This window comes from Acipenser ruthenus, chromosome 41 (assembly GCF_902713425.1).
Source record: "Acipenser ruthenus chromosome 41, fAciRut3.2 maternal haplotype, whole genome shotgun sequence".
In the NCBI taxonomy this organism is placed as follows: domain Eukaryota; kingdom Metazoa; phylum Chordata; class Actinopteri; order Acipenseriformes; family Acipenseridae; genus Acipenser; species Acipenser ruthenus.
Window position 1 is genome coordinate 9769495 of NC_081229.1, and position 15151 is coordinate 9784645.

The window sequence follows — 15151 nt, forward strand, 5'->3', positions numbered from 1 at the left end:
GCAATAAATAATATATGGAATGGATACATTATGTAAACATTTCAACAGATAAAATCCTCTGGTATTATGAAGTTATTGCAAGAAATTGTATGTCCCTTGATTAGCAAAGCCACCCTTGCTGTTAAAGACAGATGTTGTCGGCCCCTTGAATGGCCTTCATAACCCTGTATTTAAATAAATACATGCATTTGTTTTTCAGCTACTAAACAGAATCCCGTGTGCTGCCATGGACAGTGTGAAGATGGAATTTGTCCAGATTAAAGAGGAGTTCCTTGAACTTGTCCCCATTAGAGTGGAGTTCTCTGGGCTGGCTTCCCTCCCCATTAAACAGGAGCTCTGTGAGATGCAATGTGACAGCAGTCAGCCAGAGGTCTCTGACATTAAAGCTGAGCACAATGAACAGGAGATCCCCCAGACAGAAGAACCCCTTCCTGTTAAACAAGAAGAGGTGCTGGAAACTGTCCGTATTAAATGGGAGCCCCCTGAAGTAGAGTTTGAGCACATGGAACCAGTGAAGGAAGAATCTGAGGACTTCAAACCAAACATCCCTGACGTGGAGCCTGTACGCCTGCAGGAGTGTAGCGTGGTGCTGGAGAGAATCTGCGTGAGAGAGCAAGGCGCTGGAGAGGAAGGCTCTCCCAACAGCATGCAAGGAGGTGGAAAGGAAGACGGGCGCGCCCATTCAGAATGCAGTCTAGCAGGTGAGTGACTCCCAGTAGCTGTGACATTGTCATTCTAGATTGCGTGATATCCACAGTGTGGTTGAGAGGGAGGGAGGGAGCATGTAGGCTAGATTACTAGCTGTTTGTTTTTTGTTGTACCACTCCAACCAGTTCAAGATAGGACTCAATACTGGTGAACTTCAGATACAGATATAATGTAGTCATTGCTCGGGGAGTGGGGGGGATTATACCAAGGGGGAGAAACACTAAAGTACTGTATATATCATTATAAATGTTCAGTGTAACAGTATATGGATATTTTTGTAAATGTGTAAAGTAATGCTATTTAAAGATTTAATTGTAGCATGTGTTAGAGGAAATAGACCTGAAACATTACAGGAGGTCTTTGCATATTAATATAATATTAATATAAATAGCGGATTCACCTATTCCAGGTTTTAAAATGAGCCTGATTAGCCCCAATGTAGAAGGTAACAAGCACAGGTGTGTCTTATTAAACTGCTAGTAAAACCAGGAAGGGATCAAACTGCTGTGCAAAGGAGGGCTTATTTCCATCCCTACCTAAGCCTACAAGCAGCCCCTCTTACTTTCTTTCCTGTTCATATTTTCCAGTTTCCAGTCCAGCAGTTAAAGCGAGGGCGGGCGCTGGAGAATATCCTGACTGTGGGAAAGGTTTCACCCAGTTAGAGCATTTTAAAATACACCAGCGAACTCACACAAGAGAGAAACCGTATTCCTGCTCTGACTGTGGGAAGAGTTTCAGTCTGTTAGGCAACCTTAAAACACACCAGCGAATTCACACAGGAGAGAAACCGTATCACTGCTCTGACTGTGGGAAGAGTTTCAGTTATTCAGGAAACCTGAGAATACACCAGCGAATTCACACAGGAGAGAAACCGTATTCCTGCTCTGACTGTGGGAAGAGTTTCAGTCTGTTAGGCAACCTTAAAACACACCAGCGAATTCACACAGGAGAGAAACCGTATCACTGCTCTGACTGTGGGAAGAGTTTCAGTTATTCAGGAAACCTGAGAATACACCAGCGAATTCACACAGGAGAGAAACAGTACCACTGCTTTGACTGTGGGAAGAGTTTCTGTTTTAAACAAGGCCTTCAGAAACACCAGCAAATTCACAGAAGAGAGAAACCTTAAAGACTATGTTAATTGGGACTGTTCTATCATGAAGAAAAAATGTTAACCTTGCATTATGAATTTGAAACAAAAACACTTTGGAAATGTGAAAAAAGTTCTCAAAAGTACCCAGCCATTTAAAGTAGAGATATCAAAAACACAAGACAAGTTTCAAAAAACCATTGGGGCAACCTTGCTCAGCAGAAAACAAACAGGCACAACTGTAAAACCGATGAGGTCCAAGGTTGCCCCAGTTGTTTCTTCTAACTTGTATCAAAAACACAAGTTAACTTGGAAGAAACAATTGGGGCAACCTTGGCCAGCACCAAGCAAACAGGCACAACTATCTAAGGTGGGGGCCAAGGTTGCCCCAATTTCACAACTAACACATTTCTCAGTTTTAATTCAGAAACCAAGTGTTTCTACTAACTTGGCTTGTGTTTTTCAGACACAGTAAAAGCAGATCAAATGCATGAAACAATTGGTTTCTGAATTAAAACTGAGAAATGTGTTAATTGTGAAATTAATTTATAAAGGAGGGACGAAAAGTCAGACGAAAACCAGAAGCCCAAATATTATGTAATGCAATGTAAGGTCTCTCTGAGAATTATTATTTATTTGTTTTTTTTAAAGAAAAATAATCTTCCAACTGAATGTGCATTTAAGATTGAGTTCTAGCGCTCTGCCTCTCTGAGTCCTTCTCAGTGCTGGAGATTGAGTTCTAGCGCTCTGCCTCTCTGATTCCTTCTCAGTGCTGGAGATTGAGTTCTAGTGCTCTGCCTCTCTGAGTCCTTCTCAGCGCTGGAGATTGAGTTCTAGCGCTCTGCCTCTGTGATTCCTTCTCAGTGCTGGAGATTTAGTTCTAGTGCTCTGCCTCTCTGAATCCTTCTCAGTGCTGGAGATTGAGTTCCAGCGCTCTGTCTCTCTGAGTCCTTCTCAATGCTGGAGATTGAGTTCCAGCGCTCTGCCTCTCTGAGTCCTTCTCAGTGCTGGAGATTGAGTTCTAGCGCTCTGCCTCTCTGAGTCGTTCTCAGCGCTGGAGATTGAGTTCTAGCGCTCTGCCTCTCTGAGTCGTTCTCAGTGCTGGAGATTGAGTTCTAGCGCTCTGCCTCTCTGAGTCCTTCTCAGTGCTGGAGATTGAGTTCTAGCGCTCTGCCTCTCTGAGTCGTTCTCAGCGCTGGAGATTGAGTTCTAGCGCTTGTGATAGAAGAATGATAGAATAATCGCACGAAGAGTTCTAATCTAATATGTTGGGGTGATCTCTGTGATTTGTATAACCTGAATAATGATATTATATGAAGTTTGATGTTAACAAAGTATTAGATTTACAATGTTGAACTAACACACTGGAATGTGGCCAATGGTCAGCAGCCCTGTTTTCAGAGAAGTGCATGAGTCAGCGACATGAGAATAGGACACTGTCTCAAATGATAATATTTTGAGACAGCGATGGTTCCTCTTTTCTCCCCAGTCACTTAGCTAATATTCTTGTATTGGGGGAATCAACTTTGTGGGACCTGACAGACACTCTCTCCCTAGCAACTAGAAAAATCAACCAATCAGAAAAGTCGGTAGACAACAGTATCAAGAATACCACAAGGTTGGTTTGAGCTGAATGAGGAGGATAGGAATTACCACAAGTCATGAACTCTGTGCAAAAACTGATTATATAAGGAACTGTTTGACTTAGTGTATTTTGAGCTTTCTTTGCGGTTGCTTGCAGAGTCTGTGTTACTTTGTTGAATGCTCCAGTCTGCAGACTAATAAAGTGTGGGTTGCTCTGACTTGTCTCTGTCTCAATCGTTCTCTCGGTACGGGACCGGTGCCTGCTCGGTTGTATGCAGAAAATTCCACCACACGCTCTGCCTCTCTGAGTCCTTCTCAGTGCTGGAGGTTGAATTCTAGCGCTCTGCCTCTCTGAGTCGTTCTCAGTGCTGGAGATTGAGTTCTAGCGCTCTGCCTCTCTGAGTCGTTCTCATTGCTGGAGATTGAGTTCTAGCGCTCTGCCTCTCTGAGTCGTTCTCAGTGATGGAGATTGAGTTCTAGCGCTCTGCCTCTCTGAGTCGTTCTCAGTGCTGGAGATTGAGTTCTAGCGCTCTGCCTCTCTGAGTCCTTCTCAGTGCTGGAGATTGAGTTCTAGCGCTCTGCCTCTCGGAGTCCTTCTCAGTGCTGGAGATTGAGTTCTAGCGCTCTGCCTCTCGGAGTCCTTCTCAGTGCTGGAGATTGAGTTCCAGCGCTCTGCCTCTCTGAGTCGTTCTCAGTGCTGGAGATTGAGTTCTAGCGCTCTGCCTCTCTGAGTCGTTCTCAGTGCTGGAGATTGAGTTCCAGCGCTCTGCCTCTCTGAGTCCTTCTCAGTGCTGGAGATTGAGTTCTAGCGCTCTGCCTCTCTGAGTCCTTCTCAGTGCTGGAGATTGAGTTCTAGCGCTCTGCTTCTCTGAGTCCTTCTCAGTGCTGGAGATTGAGTTCCAGCGCTCTGCCTCTCTGAGTTCAACAAGGATGTTTTAGTATTTTGGAAAAAAAAAAATATCTTAAAACAACCAATCAGCAAGGAGTAATTTTGTCCTCGGACATTAAATTTACATTTGTTTACAAAACCTGATGTGTGATACAATGCTGCAGGAACTTTCTCAAGCTCTGAATATTTTTTAAAGATTTACACAAACATTGCCAACATATTTGAGGCCTAATTCCTTTTTTGAGGTGCAGGCACCCCAGCACGCAAGCCCCTGCAGGACCAACAGCACCAATTAGGCGGCAAGTCGACAAAACTCCTTCATCGTGCCAAGAATGGAAAGAAAACCAGGGTTTAGAAACAACCGCAACGATAAACAAACAAAAAAAGAAACAACATTCATTTATTACATTCTGGAACGAAAATGATATTCAGACTTTGTTTAATAATGTTTTTTTTCCCCTTTCTGCCTGTTCTCTCTGTCTCTCTCCATTGTTTTCAAATGTACAATCATTTGGGGGAATAAAAACGCTCTTCCCATGGTCTGACACCTCAGTGGCCAATGACAAAGCATTACATCACAGCCAGCCAATGAAATTCATCATCATATTCAGGTTGCTTTTTCAGAGCAGCCAGCGAATCAAATAGCACTAATTTGCCTTCAGTTCAGGCTTTCACTTTGCAGTCATCCACATGTCTTTTATTCGCTCAAAATAAACAGGTGCTGTTATTAACTTCTTATTAAATTACGTACACAGAAAACAAGCTGTAAAAGTATGTGTGACAGTGAAGCGTTTTGTTAATAATCAGAGGTTTGCTAGTTATATTCCTGGATATTAATAGTTAAGACATTTTATAATAATAATAATCTTTATTTTATAAAGCTCCTAGATGCACGCATCTCAAAGCTAGTTATATTATTGTATTTCTTGCTCTTATTGTATTACTTGTATTGTAACGCTTGAAATGTTTTTGCTTACGATTGTAAGTCGCCCTGGATAAGGGCGTCTGCTAAGAAATAAAAAATAATAATAATATTCCTGGATATTAATAGTTAAGACATGTTATAATAATAATAATAATAATAATCTTTATTTTATAAAGCTCCTAGATGCACGCACCTCAAAGAAACACAGAAACCACAGAGAAGCATCTATCCATGCAGCATATTAAGAGTATACATAATATAACAAGAAATTACACAAATGAAAACCCAAACCATGATCAAAATGTTTGAACGTACCCATCATTCCCCGGGGCGCATGACGGCTCTCTGCGTCTCTGAGTGGAGGAGGCTGAAGTAGAGATATTGAGAGTGATTGTAAATAATGAATACACTGTTAGTTACCTGAATAGGTTTTTCCTGGTATCTGCTGTAATATTGTGAGCTGTGTGTGTGTGTGTGTGTGTGTCGGGTTTACAGTCTACTTCAATTATATTCATCTGTGTTTTGCTTTCATGTTTCCAAAGTGCAAAACATAAACTTCAACTGCAAAAGAGAAAAGGGAACCGATTATCAAGTGTAATAAAACTCTAAGATGTTATTTTGTAATGATTTATCAATGGAAATTACAGAGGCATTGATACAGTACTGTATGTATTACAACCGTTAAATAAAAAAAACATTCTTGTTGTGTTAGTTTTGAACAGTGTGGTTATGTACATGTTCACATGTTCAAAAACGATTATAGATATATGCTACTTGAAAGAAAAAAGTACACCACCACAGAAAGCCAATTCTTACATTCGTGCATAACATGATCATTCATATAAAGTAATCACCCATAGTTTGTTATATCAGTGCAGTGTAATACCACATTATATTTTAATGGTAAGGTTGTGGAAAGCAGATCACTCTCTCTCTCTCTCTCTCTCTGATCACAATGTTAAAAATGCCTGCACGCTTTTCCACGCGTGTGACGACACATTCATGTGACAGACATGGACCAATCAAAACGCGAGACTGTTGTGCGGTTCCATCCCAGAGAGCGGGTGTGCGTCATCATCCGGGAACTCCGAGCTGCTGACGCTTCAAACAGAGCGCGGCGTTTCTCAAACAGCGCGAGATAAACACGAGCCGTGAGGAGGCGGGTTAATTATTATCATTATTATTATTTGTGTGTTTAGTTAAACGATATTACATACCCGTTTGTAAGGCGTGGACGAGACTAAAAGGTAAGTTACAGTATTATTCATTTTAATTGAAGGTTATTTGTTTGTGACTCTTTGTTTGTTAAATGAACAGGCGTGACGTCATCAACAACACCGAGTCCATTTAAAATATAACAATTTAATCAATAAAAAATAAGGTACCGACGTTTTTATGTTTAATATTAATGACAACGTGTTTGAGTCTTAGTGTGTTAGCTGGGTATTTACATTGAGGGGCAGGCGAACTACCGCTATACCATAGTGTGTGTACAACACTGATCAACGAGGGACGCGAAAACTGAGAGAGGATACAAAGAAAGAATTATAGAGACGGAGTTAAGAAAAGTGGATAAACTAAAAAGAGATGATCTACTAGATTATAAAAATAGAGATAAAAAGGTCAAAAGAGTCCCATTAATAATGACTTGCTCTAAAGTTTTGCCCAATATTTCTAAGATAGTTTGGAAACACTTGCGGATTCTACATAATTCAGAAAAATTAAAAAAAGTATTTCTTCAGGCCCCAGTTGTAGCATTCAAAAGAGAAGCTAATTTAGGTGATATTTTAGTTCACAGTAAACATAAAAGAATAATTGACAAAATAGGTTCTACGAACATGTGCACTAGTAGATGTAAAGTGTGTAAATACATAGACAAACGTAAACATATAATTAAACATAAGAACACCACATATCCACTAAAAACTAATACCTACTGTAAAAATAGCAATGTTGTTTATGGAATATCCTGTGAAAAATGTGATGAAATCAAATATGTTGGAGAGACTGGAACTACTTTATATAAAAGAATTCAGAACCACCTTTCATTAATTAGAAATAAAAAAATCAATGAACCAATAGTACAGCACTTCACCAGTCAGGGACATGACATAAATGATGTAAAGTTTGTAGTATTAGAACAGCTCAAATTAGACAATGCGAACTACAGAAGAATAAAAGAAAGTAAATGGATAAATAGACTGAACACGATTATGCCAGCGGGACTCAACAGAAAAGAATGAAATAATTAACTTCAATAAATAACATTTAAATAAATAAACAAAATTCATTCAAAAGTTGTGCATACTGATGCGCTGAGGAGGCCAAATCTAGAATGATCCTCAGAGCCAGCATTGCATGATATAATTAAAATATAAGTTTATATAAAGTAGTGTTAATTAGAATTAATACAGATTCAAAGATAGAAGTAAGAATGATGTCACAATATATAGAACACCATTACATCATGTAAGAATAAATCATGGATTTGAATGTAAACAATAACAAGTAGTTGTCATGCCGTCAAAAACCTATAAATACCTCCAATGTTTTGATTCAAACACAGGCTCCCTTGAGAAAGATATGTACAACATATCGAAACGTTGGGCAGCTGGCTCTTTGAGCTAATATATATATATATGTTTAGCAGACACCTTTATCCAAGACAACTTACAGAGACTATAGGGTGTGTGTGAACTATGCATAAACAGCGTCTCACCCGAAATACGGAGCACAAGGAGGTTAATAATAAGGTTTGAGTTATTTTCGCATGCTTTTACTGTTAGATTTGTGGCTATAACTCTTTAACTATAAAGGTTACAGGTATATGTCATACATGAAATCAATGCGCACACACTAGACTTCCATAAAGTCCAGGGCAGCAGTGTGGAGTATTAGGGCAGCAGTGTGGAGTAGTGGTGAGGGCTCTGGACTCTTGACCGGAGGGTCGTGGGTTCAATCCCCGGTGGGGACACTGCTGCTGTACCCTTGAGCAAGGTACTTTACCTAGATTGCTCCAATAAAAACCCAACTGTATAAACGGGTAATTGTATGTAAAAATAATGTGATATCTTCTGACAATTGTGAGTCGCCCTGGATAAGGGCGTCTGCTAAGAAATAAATAATAATAATAAAATAAATTAAATAGCCTGAGACGCACCCTGTTCAATACAGATAAAAAAAAACACAGAAAAAAGGAGAGGTGATTTTTAGAAAAACACATTTATTGTTTGTAAAAGATGTTTTAGCATGGCCAGCTCAAATTAAACTTTGCACAATGAAACTTCAACATGTAGGGACATGGACATTTATTTTGGAACAAATTGGACACAAAATAAAGCAATTATTGCCATATATACAAAAGGGACAAAAAAGCAACCAAAAAAAAAAGATTAATTGAATGTGCAAAAGAAAAAAAAAAAAAAACATTCAAATGGTTTGTCCGAGGCACCCTGATTATGTGGCACACGATGGGGCTGCTCACTGTGGCTTGAATAGCCAGCAAGGTGGCAACCAGGGCAACATAATCCTAAACAGCTCCCGGCATCTGAGCCACAAACATTGGATATATTGATTTTGAGTTTCAGTGTTTTAAAATAAAATATCAAACAGAACGAAATTTCAATGTACCATTTGTAATTCAGTAATATAAGTGAATTGGTCAGGGGTCTGAATACTTTTGCAAGGCACTGTATATGTGTGTATTATATGCACACATTATTATTTCAGCAATAATAAACTGCCAGTACATTCTGGGACTTTCACATGTCTTCCACTATTCTTAGTCCATAGCAAGAGTTAAACTAAGTTAGTCCCATACTTTGTATCCTCTGGAGGGCAGCAGCAGTTATTTTTGGCTTCGGTGCAATTGATACCTTTTTTAGTACGCAGCTGGGGACTAACTTCAGCCGCCAAGTTCGTTGCAATTGGTATTTAACTTGCGCACTAGTTTAGTACGGAGCTGCGTACTAACCACGGGATCATCCCCAGTTACTACGCTGCTTTCAGTTCAGTGCAGTTGACCCACTGAGGATAAAGGGAACATTGACTGATTTTGCCAGAAAATGCCACGACAAAGATCCCACGTTGCAAATATATCAGCAAACGAGAGACTAAAAGATTTTCATTGCTTTGCTTTGAACACTGTGAAGGTGACGGCCGATGCGATCCACAGGGGAAATTCGACATTGACTTGTTTTGGTCATCGACAGCTGACCGTCTTCTTCATGTGAAAACATTAGCTTTCAGATACATCGATGCAGTAAATACAGCCGATGCCGAGCGCAGCACCTCGCTGTGGAATCTTGTCCTGTCCGATCGGAGGCGTTCTCTTTCGGAAGACAAACTGAAGGAGCTGGTGTTCCTTTATATCAATCATGGAATTTAGAAAAAAATCCATTGTTTTCTAGTTATTATTTTTCAACTTATGCTAGTATTTTCATATCCAGTATGAGAGAAGGACCCAATACAACTGCACAATAGTTTTGTTACTTTGCACACACTTGTTCAGAGATACCGCACCATTTTGGATATTTTTTTTCAGTACATAATTCCCTGGGGTGTAAGAGATTCGAAAGACTAAGAGAAGATTCAGGCAGTTGAGAGCATGAGAGTGCATTGTCAGATTGTGTGTGTGCTTTTCTTCTTTATTTAAAAGTGGTTTCTGTGAAGTGGTATGGTTTATATATTGCTTATGCTGCTTTAGTATTGACTTCAATATAATGCATACTGTATGTTTTCTAAGTTTGAAAGTGCTGTTGAAAAAGTTACTGAAGTTTATTGTAGTTTAATTAGAATAAAAAAAAAAATAATCAGGAACCTTTTTGTGACTTTTTGCCCCTAGAAGGATGTTATTAGAATAATCGTAACTGATAATCGATAATCAAATTGACTTGTAAAAGTGATAATGTCTCATCACTAATCCATGCCTCCGATATGATACGCTAGTCATTCACAATACAGATGCAGCTTCAAATAGCAGAGTGAAAAAATAAAAATGAATCTCTGTCAACTTTCCCCTGTGTAGTCAGTCTATATCAAAAAGTGTTCTCTTAGGAGGTATTCCTATATGCAGAGACTACTGGGTATGTTCCAAATCTGAAACAAATGTTAGAACATGTTGCTCGAAAGAAATCTGCAATAAATAATATATGGAATGGATACATTATGTAAACATTTCAACAGATAAAATCCTCTGGTATTATGAAGTCATTGCAAGAAATTGTATGTCCCTTCATTAGCAAAGCCACCCCTGCTATTAAGGACAGATGTTGTCGGCCCCTTGAATGGCCATCTGTGACAGGATTGACCGAGGTTTGAGACGCAGAGACAGTATAAAGTTCAAAAATAAAGTTTTTAATAAACAAGAATACAAAATAAACCAGCACGAGGGCCAAACAAAAAGGTTTCAAACACAAAATACAAACACAAAACAAAAACTTACGAAATAAAGTTTTCAGGCTGGGCGTTGCCTTCACTGGAACAGAAAAACACAGCACAAACAAAACACTCCTTCTCCTTCCAGAACTCTCTCTACAATTCTCTCTCTAGCTAGGGCCTCCACCCTGGCTTTTATCCCCTGTGGCTCGAGCCCAATTATTCAATAATTGCTGATTAGTCAATTAGGGCTCCAGGCACATTCTCACACGTTTTCCTGGCAGGGAGGAATTTTACCCCCCTCCCTGCCAGTCCCAACCATGATCATAAAGACGGGGCAGTCCCCCGTTACACCATCATAACCCTGTATTTAAATAAATACATGCATTTGTTTTTCAGCAGCTACTAAACGGAATCCCGTGTGCTGCCATGGACAGTGTGAAGATGGAATCTGTCCAGATTAAAGAGGAGTTCCTTGAACTTGTCCCCATTAGAGTGGAGTTCTCTGGGCTGGCTTCCCTCCCCATTAAACAGGAGCTCTGTGAGATGCAATGTGACAGCAGTCAGCCAGAGGTCTCTGAGATTAAAGATGAGAACAATGAATTGGAGATCCCCCAGACAGAAGAACCCCTTCCTGTTAAACAAGAAGAGGTGCTGGAAACTGTCCGTATTAAATGGGAGCCCCCTGAAGTAGAGTTTGAGCACATGGAACCAGTGAAGGAAGAATCCGAGGACTTCAAACCAAACATCCCTGAGCTGGAGCCTGTATGCTTGCGGGAGTGTAGCGTGGTGCTGGAGAGAATCTGCGTGAGAGAGGAAGGCGCTGGAGAGGAAGGCTCTCCCAACAGCATGCAAGGAGGTGGAAAGGAAGACGGGCGCTCCCATTCAGAATGCAGTCTAGCAGGTGAGTGACTCCCAGTAGCTGTGACATTGTCATTCTAGATTGCGTGATATCCACAGTGTGGTTGAGAGGGAGGGAGGGAGCATGTAGGTTACATTACTAGCTGTTTGTTTTTCCTGTACCACCAACCAGTTCAAGATAGGACTCACTACTGGTGAACTTCAGATACAGATATAATGTAGTCATTGCTCTGGGAGTGGGGGGAATTATACCAAGGGGGAGAAACACTAAAGTACTATATATATCATTATAAATGTTCAGTGTAACAGTATATGGATATTTTTGTAAATACGTAAAGTAATGCTATTTAAAGATATAATTGTAGTGTGTGTTAGAGGAAATATACCTGAAACAATACAGGAGGTCTTTGAAGGCAGATTTTGATCCCAGGGCTCGGTTCCACCAGCATCAGTCTTTACTGACGACTTTTACACATAAAGTAAAGGCTTTGTTTATTTGTTTTTTTGTTGTAACCTATTGCAAGCCCCCACAGCTGAAATTCACATGTTTTAATACACTCCACCATGTGCCCTAAGCCAGGGATTGAAAAAAGACTCCTGTTGCATAGCAGATTCACCTGTTCCAGGTTTTAAAATGAGCCCGAGTAGCACCAATGTATAGGTAACAAGCACAGGTGTGTCTTGTTAAACTGCTAGTAAAACCAGGAAGGGATCAAACTGCTATGCAAAGGGAGGCTTATTTACATTCTTAACTAAGCCTACAGGCAGTCCCTCTTACTTTCTTTCCTGTTCATATTTTCCAGGTTCCAGTCCAGCAGCTAAAGTGAGGGCGGGCGCTGGAGAATATCCTGACTGTGTAAAAGGTTTCACCCAGTTAGACCATTTTAAAACACACCAGCGAACTCACACAGGAGAGAAACCGTATCCCTGCTCTGACTGTGGTAAGAGTTTCAGTCAGTCAAGAGACCTGAAAACACACCAGCGAATTCACACAGGAGAGAAACCATATCTCTGCTCTGACTGTGGAAAGAGTTTCAGTCAGTTAGGCAACCTTGTTTCACACCAGCTAATTCACACAGGAGAGAAACCGTATTGCTGCTCTGACTGTGGGAAGAGTTTCAGTCAGTCAAACAGGCTTGTTTCACACCAGAGAATTCACACAGGAGAGAAACCGTATTGCTGCTCTGACTGTGGGAAGAGTTTCAGTCGGTCAGACAAGCTTGTTTCACACCAGAGAATTCACACAGGAGAGAAACCATATCACTGCTCTGACTGTGGGAAGAGTTTCTCTAGGTCAGCAGACATGAAAGCACACCAGCGAATTCACACAGGAGAGAAACCATATTCCTGCTCTGACTGTGGGAAGGGTTTCTGTAGGTCAGCAGACATGAAAGCACACCAGCGAATTCACACAGGAGAAAAACCATATTCCTGCTCTTACTGTGGGAAGAGTTTCAGTCGGTCATACAGGCTTGTTTCACACCAGAGAATTCACACTGGAGAAAAACCATATTCCTGCTCTGACTGTGGGAAAAGTTTCAGTCGGTCAGACAAGCTTGTTTCACACCAGAGAATTCACACAGGAGAGAAACCATATCACTGCTCTGACTGTGGGAAGAGTTTCAGTCTGTCAGACAGACTTGTTTCACACCAGGTAATTCACACAGGAAAGAAACCATATTGCTGCTCTGACTGTGGGAAGAGTTTCAGCAGGTCAGCAGACATGAATGCACACCAGCGAATTCACACAGGAGAAAAACCATATTCCTGCTCCGACTGTGGGAAGAGTTTCAGTCAGTCAAACAGGCTTGTTTCACACCAGCGAATTCACACAGGAGAGAAACCGTATCACTGCTCTGACTGTGGGAAGAGTTTCCGTTTTAAACAAAGGCCTTCAGAAACACCAGTGAATCCACAGAAGAGAGAAACCTTAAAGACTATGTTAATTGGGACTGTTCTATCATGAAGGAAAAAATGTTAACCTTGCATTATGAATTTGAAATTAAAACACTTTGGAAATGTGAAGAATCACCAAGTTCTCAAAAGTACCCAGCCATTTAAAGTAGAGATATCAAAAACACAAGACAAGCTTCAAGAAACCATTGTGGCAACCTTGCCCAGCACCAAGCAACTGGGCACAACTGTAAAACCGATGAGGGCCAAGGTTGCCCCAATTTCACAACTAACACATTTCTCAGTTTTAATTCAGAAATCAATTGTTTCTACTAACTTGGCTTGTGTGTTTCATGCATTTGATCGGCTTTTACTGTCTGAAAAACACAAGTCCCGTTAGTAGAAACAATTGGTTTCTGAATTAAAACTGAGAAATGTGTTAATTGTGAAATTAATTGATTAATTATACAACACAATAGTAAGCAATGCTAAAACAACACCTATGTCTAGCTTGTATTTAAATTAGCAAAATGTACTTTTTAAAGGTTGTTGTATCAAATGGAGTTCTATCGCTCTGCCTCTCTGAGTCGTTGTCAGTGCTGGAGCCTTCATCATGTGACGCAGCACCCAGGCAGGCTCTGCATTCAGAGGATATAGAGGACTGCTGGGAAAGAGTCTTTTAGGTAGTGAAAAAAAACATGAAAATAAAAAGTCACAACTAATCATGCATTTTTTAAAATGATCCAATGTGCAATAAATTTTATTTTTTAGATGTGTGTATTATTTTTATTTGTCATGATTTGTGTGTTTTAATGCTGCACAGAATTCCTGTTGTTTAGCAAGATACTGGTTAATCTTCCCCTCTAGTTCCAGCTAGCACACAGCTCTCCTGGGTATTGCAACACTTCAGCATGTTTAGAGCTCGAATGCAGTACAGGGAGCTCCTCTTTAACTCTCTGAGTCCCCAGCCACAACAACCACATGCAGAGCGCAGGCTGTTCTTAATATAAGCTTATCCTCACCGCTCATTGGTTGGGTTAGAGTAGGTGATTTGCATAACTTTCCACCACTCGCACAGCAGAGCGAGCCCGCAGGGGGCGGTGCACACACACACACACACACACACACAGACACACACACACACACACACACACACACACACACACACACACACAGATAGGAAAACAACAGGCAGCAGCTCATACACAGAAGTTAGATGTAATTTTTTGTTCGTTTGAACCTTTTTTAATTTTAGCAATAAAAAGTGAGCTGAGGAAACAGTGTGAAACCAGCAAGCTATTTTATTAGCTGCAAGTGCAGCATTTCTGCTTCTGTGCTTCTGGCAGCATTTACAAGTGCTGGAACCAGGCAAGCGCAGAGAAGCAGACAGAGGGAGAAGGGAGTGACGTCACATCCGCAGACTGACCGCCGAACGGGGCTGGCCACAAACAACACAAGGAGAACACGTGCAAGGGAGGCAGCCGGGGACACAAGAGACAAGCAAACACAACACACGTGTGCAACCGCACACACACACACACAAAACAACAACACAATAAACAACAAACAATTCAAAAAATAAATTGTACAAGCCCTGCAAGGGCTGATGGGAATCCAGTCCCCTGGTTCTACTTCAACTAATTACGTTTGAACAACTAAAGTAAATTTGAATGTTCAACTAACTTAAAATGGAGGAAAGTAATTTGAGTTTTTTAAGTGAATGTAAATTGATTTCATTTATTTAGAATGACTTTGGGGGTCACAGTACATTGATATATATATATATATATATATATATATATATATATATATATATATATATATA

The 15151-nt window shown here is 40.4% G+C and overlaps 1 pseudogene; it reads left to right on the forward strand.

Moving 5' to 3' along the window:
• The window catches only part of LOC131696754 (zinc finger protein 850-like), a 42653-nt pseudogene extending 28334 nt beyond the window's left edge, over positions 1-14319 (forward strand).
• The last annotated feature ends 832 nt before the right edge of the window (positions 14320-15151 follow it).